The sequence below is a fragment of the Peromyscus californicus genome, unplaced genomic scaffold (assembly GCF_007827085.1).
Source record: "Peromyscus californicus insignis strain IS unplaced genomic scaffold, ASM782708v3 Scaffold_12__1_contigs__length_115047231, whole genome shotgun sequence".
Classification (NCBI taxonomy): domain Eukaryota; kingdom Metazoa; phylum Chordata; class Mammalia; order Rodentia; family Cricetidae; genus Peromyscus; species Peromyscus californicus.
Window position 1 is genome coordinate 83,980,267 of NW_026294413.1, and position 12,112 is coordinate 83,992,378.

Sequence of the window (12,112 nt, forward strand, 5' to 3'; positions counted from 1 at the left end):
GCAACTCCAGTCAACCAAGAGGAGCTCCGGGGAGGAGGGGGGCAGTTAATGCAGCAGGAGGGAGATGGATGCTGTGAGGTGAGCTTTGCTTGTCAACTTGACACAGACTAGAATCACTTGGGTAGAGTCTCGATGAGGAACTGCCTAGATCAAGTTGGTCCGCAAGCATGTCTGTTGGAGGGTTGTCTTGATTAGTCTAATGTGTGAAAACGAGTGGCATCATTCCCTAGGCAGGGGGTCCTGAACCACGTAAGAGTAAAGAAACTGAGCTGAGCACAAGCAAGCAAGCAAATGACCATGTGTGCATCCGTTTACTTCTGGTATTGACGGTGGATGTGGAAACTGAAGTTTTTGCCTTGTCTTCCCCACACTGATGGACTGTCACTTGGAACCATAAACTGAAACAAACCACTTTCTCCCCTAAGTTTCTTTTCAAGAGGGGTTTTTCCCCCTAAATATTGCTACTTCATAGCAAGAGACATGAAGCTGGGACAGGCGCCCTGGCTTAGTAAGTGGGGGTCTCAGTGGGGTACCCATAGCATCTGCCATGGCTCACCATGTACACTTTACAGTTAAACTTCACCTTCACATCCAGTGAAGATTGCCTAGCAGGAGCATTTCTGTAATTCTGTGGTCACAAGTCCGAAGTGAGCTTCCGAGGGGTTAATAGAGTAAGTTACAGTCCCCACTGCAGCAGCTGGTCTCAAGGCAACACTGATCTTTTTACTTTTAACTCCTCCTCTCCCCCTCCCCCTTTTTCTTCATGACCTTCTTTGTCTACTTCTTGCTTCAGGCTTCTCTTGTCCTTGGTTGGAATGTCTGCTGACCTGGGTAGCTTTCCTGGTGTATGACACAGTCACTCACCTATAATGACTCTGAGATCCTCATCACCACACCCTTACCAAAGCTGCAGTTGACCATTTGCAGGTAATGCCAGGCACAGGGGTCCCTAGAAACCCCAGAAGAGGGTCTAGATTCCAGATCAGTTTCTTCATACTGCCATCAAGTGACGTCAAACTCCATTTCCCGTTAGATGATCAAGGATCATTATTCTTGGCCATGTGGTAACCCGTTCTGTACCTGCTGATTCACTCACCCAAACAGCAATGACAGTAGTTCTCTTGGTGACAGTCTGTATTTTTTGGTGTGTATAACTGATGGTGGTTAATGCCATCATGGATTCTCTGCTCCTGGGAAAACTAACAGGTTCCCGAGACGGAGATGACTGCAGTGCCTGGCGAGGTTTTCACAGTGGATGACCCAAGTGTATGTTAATGTATGATTCCAAGCTCTTCACACTTTGTGTCACTTCCCAAAGCCTGTTCACACGCCTGTGCCCCAGACTTGCCCTCATCTTTAATTGTGTTCTTTCAAGCTCTTCACTCAAAAGCTACACCATTTACCAAATCCCATTGGTCAGTGGCTAGCCCTACCTCACCTCTCTGAATTTCCCCCTTTATTCCAGTAGTTCTCAACCTTCTGTGGGTTGCCACCCATTTGGGGGTTGAATGACCCTTTCACAGGGGTCACCTAAGACCACTGGAAAACACAGATATTTATATTACAATTCACAACAACGTACCAAAATTACAGTTATAAAGGAACATGAACATAATTTTATGGTTGGGGGGGGTCACCACAACATGAGGAACGGTATTAAAGGGTCACAACATTAGGGAGGTTGAGAACTATTGCTCTAGTTGGAAGATTTCAGGGCCCCTCGAGGAGGTCTGTAGTGTGGCAATGTTCACTGTATCAGCATCTATGGACCAAACTGGAGTCTTTGTTTCTTCATAAGTTGCTACATCAGGGCATGGGTGTGAGCTGAGGGGATCATTGGGGAAAACATTTGGTGACATCGAATATGTGCAAGCTGTTTGGTTAGTGATTTCTTATCAGGTTTTGTTTGTTTGTTTTTGTTTTTTGGTTGTTTTTTTTTGAGACAGAGTTTCTCTGTGTAGCTTTGGTGCCTGTCCTGGATCTCTCTCTGTAGACCAGGCTGGCCTGGAACTCACAGAGATCCTCCTGGCTCTGCCTCCCGAGTGCTGGGATTAAAGGCATGTGCCACCACTGCCTGGCGGTTAGTGATTTCTGTCTCCGCACTTGTTCAGATCTGACCTTTGATCTTCCACTTCCATCTTCTGATAGATCACTCACCTGTGGCTCATGATGGGCAGTTCTTGCTTCAGGTCAGTTGACATCCTATGCTTAAATGTTCTCTTCTCTTTCTCTACTGCAGCATGCTAGCGGCCACTTTAGAATGATGCATGTATTTCTTTTCTTTATTTAAAAACCCTTTTTATTGATTTTTTATGGATTTCACATCATGTACCCCAGTCCCACTCAATTCCTTGTCCCTTCAGATCTGCCCTCTGCCCTTGCAACCTCCTCCCTTCCCCCAAAAAAAATCTCATCGTGGAAGCTGTAGTGTATCACACTAAGTCACACAGTATATCGTTTAGTCCATACATCTTTACTTGCAAATGTTCATTGCAATGAGTCATTGGTTCAGTTTGAGGCCTCTGGATTTTGCTACTTTATCAAAACTGGATCCTCACTGAGACTCCTCTGGGATATCCTGTTGTTGCCCTGTGTCATGGAGATCCTGCAGCTTTGGATCTGCAGGACTGGCCCTTCACATGCTCCAGAACATCATAGAAGGGGTAGATGTTGGGGTAGGCCAACTCATAGCTCTGGATCTGAATCTGGGTGATAGATGAGTTGGTCAGCCCTCCAGCTCTCCTGCATCCTCATCACCACAGCAAGCTCTCTAGCATTGCCCAGACCAGCTCTCCCAGTGCTTCAGGCAGCAAAGGGCAGGGTCAGTTTTCCTGCTCTCATGCCCTTGGGCAGGATCCCCCACACCCACACTACCAAGACCAGCTCTACTGTGCTGCCCAGGAGAGTTACGGGACCTACTCTCCCAAGTGCTGCATCTGGTGAAGGGCAGGGCCAGCTCTCTTGCTCTCATGCCCCACTCCTGGCCAGCTCTCCCACCTGCTGCAGGTGGCAAGGGATGGGGGAGCATGTCTCCCTTTCCCACACCACCACATAACAGATGAGTAGTGGGGCCAGCTCTCCCATGTTCACGCCCTCGGATCAGCTCACCCGTACCCCAGCCAATAGGGTCAGCTCTACTGTGCTGCTCAGGTGAGCTGCAGGGCCCACTCTCCCAAGTGCAGTGCATGTATTTCTTAATTACTTTTAAAATATTTTTTTCTTTTAATGCATGTACGTGTCTGTGTAAGTGAATGCTGTGTATTTGTATGCTTGAGGATCTCCTGGAGCTGGAGTTACAGGCAGTTGTGAGCCACCTTACCTGGTTGCTGAGAACTGAACTCTGGTCTTCTGTAAGAGCAGGAAACATCTGACCTCATGTGTTGGGTCCCAGTCAATAGGCAGACTGGCTAAAAGTGTCATGTAATATTGCCTTCTGACCATGTGTATGAAGTATATGCAAAATAGAAATCAAATGCCCATTCTACATGAGTATGATCACAAAAATACCTCAATTAGGGATATGCATATATTCCCAAATCTGAAAATTCCCTGAAGTCTAAACCATTGCAGCTCCTCAGAATTTGGGGAAGGGGTACTCATCCTGTACTTGATCTTGTTACCACACTTATCACTTCCTTTTCACTAAGACCTGATTTACATAACATTATTAACATAGTGGCTCAATATGGCTCTCTGGAAAGTCTAGGTAACTCAGACCCTTTTGAATATATTGTGACTGAATAAGATAGACTCACCAGAACCCCAAGACAGACCTGAGGAGGAAAACTGATGCCCATCTCATGTGAATGGATATGAACCAGGGATGTTTCTTCTGATGGGTGTGGGATTGAAAGGACTTTCCAAAATAACAGCTGTCCTGCTTGCTTGCTATTATGTTAATGTGTTCTAGGTGACTGTGTTAGCCAGCCTTTCCAGATGTGATGAAATACCTGACATGATCAACTTATGGGAGGAAGGACTGGTTTTAGCTCATGGTTTCATTTGGTTTTCACAAACACACACACACACACACACACACAGAGAGAGAGAGAGAGAGAGAGAGAGAGAGAGAGAGAGAGAGAGAGAGAGAGAGAGAGAATACAAGGTTAAGGTAAGATACAACCTCAATGACCTACGATGACCTACTTCCTTCAGCCAATCTGTCTTCCAACGTTTCAAGCACTTTCCTCAAATATTGCTAGCACAGCAGCACTTGAACCTGTAGGGCATACTTTATTCCAAAACATGACAGTAGGTACCACATCCGACTCAGAAGCAATGCATGGGTTACTAGTTGACTTGGTTTGTAGTAGGTCACTGTAGTGTAGGATATGACAGGGGTCATCTGACCTGCTGTTTTCCTTTGCGCGGGCATATGTGCGCACGTGTGTGCGTGTGTGTGCGTGTGCGTGCATGCGTGCCTGCATATGTGTGTGTGTGTGTGTGTGTGTGTGTGTGTGTGTGTGTGTGTGTGTGTGTGTGTTTCACTCATGTATTCTAGAACTGGGGTGAACAATTGAGAGCTTTCAACTTTCATGTCAGATCTTGCACTTCCTTCGTCTCTAAAACCTCTGGTTTACGTGGCTGTGGTCCAGTTCTGAGTCTTACTGTATCAGCAACAACTGAGCCCCCATGTCTAACATTTCACTGGACACCTGGATTTTCTGTTCTTTGTTGTAAGACCTCCTCTATCTCAGGACATGTGCTAATAATGACTACAATGTTACAAGCTTCCCTTTTCTTCTGAGGACCCAACTTTTAATTCAGTTGGTGGATTTGGGGTCTGAGAATTGGCACAGATCTGGAAATGACAAGTATTGTGTGTTTTTATCTGTGACTCTAAGCTTGTCTTCTGTCTATACATTCTTCATCTCTGTTGACCTCCATGTTACAAAAATCCCCCACTGCTTCGTTAGAACCTTGTGTTCTATTAGGCATTTCCATAGACTTGATATCAGCTAACCTACCTAGAAAAGGCTGGGTAGATAGGTAAATACCTTAGGCTTTGCAATATTGGATAACTTTCCTAACCACCTGGATATGGCTATTGCAATCCCAAACCAGCCGTAAACAGCATCTAAGCAAATGGGCATGACTCTGGATGATAAAATTTTATTTACAAAATCAGGGGCGAGCAAGATTTGGTGTGCAAGTCCTAACTACTGACACTTGTAGGATGGTCTGATTCCTTCCTGCCACCCCAATTTTGATGCGTATAAGATGATTACGCCCACTTTGCTTTTGGAAGTCAGAGCCACCTCTTGTCCCTGCTAATCTTTTTCAGTCCCGATTGCCGTAGGGACCCCAGTTAAACACAAGCATCTCCTAGCAAGGCCAGTGTTTCCCTATAGTGCAAGCCTCACTATGGAAGATGGGGTGCCCTACTCCACTCTCAGGGTCCTGGTGTGCCAGAGGTCTCAGTTCAGCCTTCTGCTCATCCCATTTTCATCTTTTCACCACTTAATAAATAAATTATTGAGGCAAAGTTCACATCACATGAAATCAACCATCTTAAAGGGAACGACCAGTGACACTTTAGTACATTTTTGATGTTGTGGAACCATCACTCCTGCCTTGTTCCAAAACATTTCCATCACTCTTCCAACTAAGCAATTAAGCACTTCCTCCTGACCCACCACAGGCCCCATAGCCACCAAGCCGCAGTCTGCCTATCTGGATTTCTCTCTTGTAGACGTTTCTTACAAATGGAATTATGTAATTCCATTTATGGCATGAGTATTAGTGTGGTGTTTCTGAAGTTGAGCTGTGTTGTCAGCCCTTTGCTCCTTTTTACAGGTGGACATATTTTATTATGTCCATCTCTCTGTGTCTGTTTATGTATGCACCTGTCTATTGCGATTTGTCCAGCCGTTTATCCAGTGATGAGCCTTTGAGTGGTTGTCACCTTCCAGCTCTTGTTAACAACACTGTCATGAACATTTGTGGATATCTGTTTGTTTGATTGTGTATTTTCGATGGTTTTGTGCACTTGGGCGTGGTGGCCCAGGCCTGTACTACCGACACTTGGGAGGCTGAGGCAGAAGGAGTGTGAAATAGAGTCTACTATTGGCTCCGGAGTGATTTTCAGCATCTTCTGGGCTGCACAGGGAGACCCTGTGTCAAACAGAACAAAGAAAATAAAAACAAAACATCGAGGGAATACACTGAGGAGGGGAACTATGGGACATTAGGGAGGTCTAGATTTAACTTTTCAAAGAACTGCCAAACTGTTTTTCATTGTTGCTGTAGAAAGCATTCTACATCTCTACATTCTTACCAGCAATGTGCAACATCCTTCCTTGCGACACTCATTGCTTATCGGTTTTTAATTACCATTTTCCTAGTAAGTGTGAAGTGGTACCTCACCGTGGTCTTGATTTGCTTTCCCCAAATGACCAATGACTTTGAACATCTTCCCGTATGGATGCTGGCCATTTTTATAACTTTCTTTACAGCCAGCCATTCACATTCTCTGTCCGTATCTTTTGGATTAGATTGCTTGTGTTTGTTTGGTTTTACTGCTTACCTGTTAGAGTACTTTATATATACTTTGAATATTAGATTCTTACCCTCTTATCGTATGTGTTATTTGAAGATACTTTTCTTTCAGTTTCAGGGCTACCTCTTCCCTCTCTTGATAACATCAGCTGGTGCACACAGGGTTTTGATTCTGACGGTGCCTCATCTATCTATTTTTCCCATTTGCTGCTCGGGCTTTTGTTGTTAGGTTTGAGATTCCATTGCTCACATTAAAGATTTTGTATTAGCTCTCAGATTTAAGTTGTTGATCCAGTTGAATTTGTTCTTGCAATTATATGAAGTAGGGTCCCAGCTTCATCCTGCTGCATGTGGCTAGCCACCTGTGGGTTGAACAGCATTTGTTAAGGAAGCCGTTCTTTCTCCTTTGGGTGGTCTTGATACTCCTTTTGGAGGTCAGCAGTCTTTTCCAGGATATTGATCTTCATCTTTTCTGAACCTAAATCCTAAGTAATACTCCTTTGGCTCCTGGGAGCATCATGTTCTTACTTCTTTGCATCAGATATGAGCAAACATGTTCTGCAAAGGGCCAGTGAATAAATTAGGGTTCAAGAACCATCAAATCTTAAAGGCAGTCTGTGGCCCCCTCCCCAGGATTTGTTGTATTTACTTTCAAGAATCATGCCGGCATTAGAACCCGCTCCTAGTGAGGTTCATGCTGTGAGATGAGTCATCACAGGGTCAGCCCCTTGGCACCTGCTTCCCTACCTGCCCTTCCAGTATCTCCTGTCTGTGCTAGCCAGCTCTCCCAGTCACACTTCCGGTGGCCGAAGAGGGTCAGCACTGAACAGGAACGTACTTGACTTTCTGAGTGTGCAGTCAACTTCTATCACAGCCATGATGGCGAGGAGGACATCTGTCATCCCACCGGAAGGAGTGGACACTTGTAGCAGGTGCTGGGGCTGCAGGCAGGTTGAAACGCTAAGGGTTCAAGTGTATCCGTATAAATGCTTCTAACTTACCTTTCAGGATCCTGTTTCTTCCCGTCAGGATCTTTACTTGGCGAGAGGTGAGAGTTGTGGGACTAAGGAGGCAGGTTGTCTAAAAGCCGGCCGCTCTTGCAGTTACGTCCTGTGCCTGACCTCAGCCCTACCTGCTGTCCAACCTCAGGAAACGAGAATCTCTTTAAATGCCATTCAAGGCGTTCTCTGCCTCTCACACTGGCTTCACATTGCTGATTGGTTCGTCTCAAGCCTGTCATTTTTCTCTCTTCAAAGTACAAAGTGGTTCAACAACAGCCACCCCATTTGAGAGCCCTTGTGCGTATGCTTCTCTCATCCCTCTCAACCTCTGGAGCTGCCGCACAAGTCTGTGCATGCCTGTCTCCAGTACCCAGCCCAGCTCTACAGGTGAAAGTCAGAGCAACTGGGCTGGGGAATGGATGGCTCAGTGAGGGAAGTGTCTGCTGTGCAGGGATAAGGACCCAAGTTAGGATGCCCAGCACCCACCTAAAACTTGGTTGCGTGTGTGCGTGCGTGCGTGTGTGTGTGTGTGTGTGTGTGTGTGTGTGTGTGTGTATAACTTCAATACTGGGCGAGGGATGGAGACAAGTGGATGCCTGGAGCTCATTGGCAAGTCTGTTTAGCCGGATCAATGAGCTCCAGGTTTTATTACAACAAGAAAAATTAATATTCTAGGGGAGTGTCTGGTGGCAATGGGTGCTGATTCCTGCCCTGGAGGAGCCTGGGTCACAGCAGGAGCTGCCATTTGGCTGTTAGAGCTCTGCTCTCCCATTCTCCATTCCTATCTGTCACATTCTGTACTTCATTGTGAAATACCAATGATTGGAAGAACCCAAGAGGGCTTTCCAGAGGAGGCCGCACTTGAGCCAAGTGCAGAGTCTCACGTGAGAAGTTGGGTTCCTGCAGGCAGATGGGGTAAGCTAGATGAAGGGCTATGCCACTGCACATTCGGCATGACAGCCACATCTTAACAGGAAGAACCCTGACTTCAGCATCTACATCCTGGGTGCCTTTGGACGAATCCCTGCACTTCTTGGCACCCATCTACTCATGGAGACTGTGGAGATCATGATGGGGGTACCACATTTCAGACCCATCAGGAGGTTGGGATAGCGGCTGATTGGAAAAAAACAGTGGGTAAATGAGAAACACACAGCAAATGTGGCTCATCGCGGTTGCTATGGCTACACAGAGGGCACCAACGGGAACCACACTCCCAGCTGTGAGCGCCCATACTCCCAGCTGCGAGAGCCCATAAGGCAGAAACCATGGCTTCAGCAAAGCAGGTGGGTTGTGCCCCTCCTGCCCCTCCTCCTTTGCGTCACAGAGCACATGAGATGGAACTTTGGAAGCAAGAGAGCCCACAGCTCCTGGGTAGGACCCAGAGGGGGGAAAAGTACAGAATAGACAAAAGTGATGTGATTACTCCGAGCACCATGAGGGCTGAAACCCAGTGGTGCAGGAGGCATAGTGGGTCGCAGCTGTGCCTCCTAAATATAGCCTGACTTCCGCTCCCCACGGAGTTGGGGAGTCTGAGCTGGCTTCCAGGGGAGGCTCTAAAAATAAAGCTGCCAGCAGGCCTCTCCTCACCTCCTCAGGGCCTACAGGCTGAGTCTGCACCTGGGGGCTGGGGGGGCGGGGCGGGGAGTGAGGTGCTGGACCGTGGGCTACCTTCTGAAGACACCTGATCCTCCCGACAGAAGTCAGTGAGTGAGTGAGTGGATTCCGTGTCCTGACTTTAGTCAGGTCAGGAAGCGTCTGGATTTGGTCATGTGTTGTCAGACACCTCTGCTCATCTGCAGGAGCCATCCTTCCCGTTTTGTTGAGGAAGACATGGAGGCTGCTTGGTGCCGTGACATGATTTGGCCAGTGTCAGAGGAACAAGAAACAGTCGCCTCAAACATCGTTGAACCTTTCTAGGCCAGTCCAGCCGGTTATTTTTCAAACGTTTACTAACATTGTTGACGTAACTGTGGGTTTTGTTATGACCTTTTCATACATACATGATGTATTTGATCCAATCTGCTATGCCCCGCCCCAGTCTGCTTTCTTGTCCCCTCCCGCATCTGCTGATCACCTTTCTCTTCCCATGAGTGCCCCCTTTACTATTCTTTTTTCATATCTGGTTTTTGTTTGGTTTGTGTTTTCTTGATGACGCAGGAGCGTGGTACCTTCCTAGTGGCTCCACTCCTGAAGACAACGGCACTGCCTCCCTTAGCAACCACTAACAGCCCCTCCATCCTTCAGAAGGGGTAGGACCTTTTGAGTCTCTCCCGCCTCCATGACAGCATGGCCATGGGCCCAATCTCAGGCACATCATGTGCAGATGACCACGGCTTCTGTGGCAGTTCCGAACAGTCCGCCGCACCCTCAGGCTCTTCCCTCCTTCCCACCTCTCTCTCTGCAATGTTCTTGGAGCCTCGGAGGGGTTGCCATAAATGCGCCATCCCTGGCTCAGCGTGGAACAGCCCCTTACTGTGCAGCATTAGAGCAGTTCATGTGTCTCTGCAGTTACTGCTGCCCCTGGTGTAGAAAGTGGAGTCTCTCTGACCAAAGATAACAGCGGCGCTAGTCTGTGGGGATGCACATAATTACTTAGAAGTCATTTTGACCATGGCCAGCCAATTCTTACACCAGAGAGACTACCTGTATCTCCTGCACACTCCTTTTTACCACCTTCGCCTCCCTATCCCCACCCCACCAGAGTCCCAGGCCACCCTAGTCTTCCCCAGTCTGATGAAAGAGGTGTGGAACTCCAGGGGCAAGAGATTATCTGTGTCTGTTCTCTCTCCACTCGGCTCTTAGAATCACGCCCAGGCAGCTATCCAGTTTTTGTTGACCACCTAACTCCTTTCTCTGTCTCTTACTCTTCCTACCTCCAACCCACGACAAATCCAAAGTCTCTGCCCTCACTGTATATCCAGAGCACTCACTGGACTGGCTATCATAGAAAGACTGACTGTGCCAGGTGTTGGGGAAGAGGTGGGGAAGAAAATTCTCATGTGCTGTCGGAGGGATGGTTAAAAAAAAAAAAAAAGCCAGTCACTCTGGAAAACAGTGGTGTTAAATCTATCCCTACCATAAGACTCAGCCAAATCCAGCTAGTCATTACCCAAGATAAAAGAAAGCAGATGTCCTCACAAAAACAGTTCAGGGCAACTTGAGATGTAATTACCCTCACCCAGAAACAACCCATGTGTCTGTATCCTGGAGTATGAAGGAGTGAAGTGTTGACATACACGATTGATGCATGAGTCTCATACAGATAATGCTGAATAGGAGAGAGAGGGGAAGTACATTCTAGAAAATTCATATATATATGAATATACATATTATACATCACTAATAATAACAGAAATTGAAGACAATACAGACCCCATCTTAGGGTAGGGCCACCATCTTAGACCACCTGCTGTACTCAGTTCCAGAAAGGACCTCAAGAATATACCATAACAACTCAAATAGATATAGGACAGCATCCTCCTGCAAACACACTGTCTGTGGTTTATGGCCCTTGAAGATATCTAGATAATCCTGCTGAGCAGCCCAGATAATCCTGTTCAGCGGGTTGTGGTTCCCCACCAAAAGTCTAACCCAATGGTTTCAAATGTGGTTTCCCGCTCAAAGTCTAGACCAATAGTTTCAAAAAATCACCTTGCCCCTTATCCCTTCTACCCAATCCCAAGTTGCCAATTCCTGGCTTGTGGTTTTTCCCTATAAAAACTCTCTACGCCTGGGTTCATGGCCGCCACCACATTTCCTTCCATCTGCTGTGCGGTGGCCCAGGTTGAACCTGACAAGAAAAGGACCCTTATGTGCTTGCATCGGAAACCGGCTCCTTGGTGGTCTCTGGGGGTTTCTCAAAATGAGTATAACAAAATAAGACCAGTGATTGCCTGGGCCACAGAGGGCATGGAAGGCAAGGGTTGGTGTGGATGAGCAAGAGGGAGGGTACCAAGGAGTAAGGAGTGGTGGAAATGCTCATTACCTTGGGTATTGGGGTGACGTTACAGATAAATGCATACGTTAAGCTCATCAAATGTGCATTTTAGGTGTGGCTTCTTCATGTTGATTAGACTTTAACAAAGTTGTCCTCTAAAACATAACTCAAGCTCCACCATTTCTCACCACTTCCGCTGTTATCCATCCTGGCCCAAGGTCCTCCACCATCTGATTGCCTCATCCTACTTCCCCCAGCCCTGCTGAAATGCCATTGTCACCAGAACATGTCGTCCTCTGTGCTGTGGCTCCCCTGTGCCCTGCCCACCTATCAGGAGTTTTGTTCATTGGCTGATAATAATTTGTGGTGATATTGTGTCCCCCAATATATTGTGCACCCTAATAAACTTATCTGGGGTCAGAGAACAGAACAGCCACTAGACAGACATAGAGGCCAGAAAATGGTGACACACACACACACACACACACACACACACACACACACACACACCCCTTTAATTCTATCTTTCTGGAGGCAGAGATCTGGATCTCTGTGAGTTCAAAGCCACACTGGAAACAGCCAGACATGGTGACACACACCTTTAATCCCAGGAAGTAATGGCAGGAAGCAGAAAGGTATATAAGGTATGAGGACCAGGAACGAGAGCATTTTT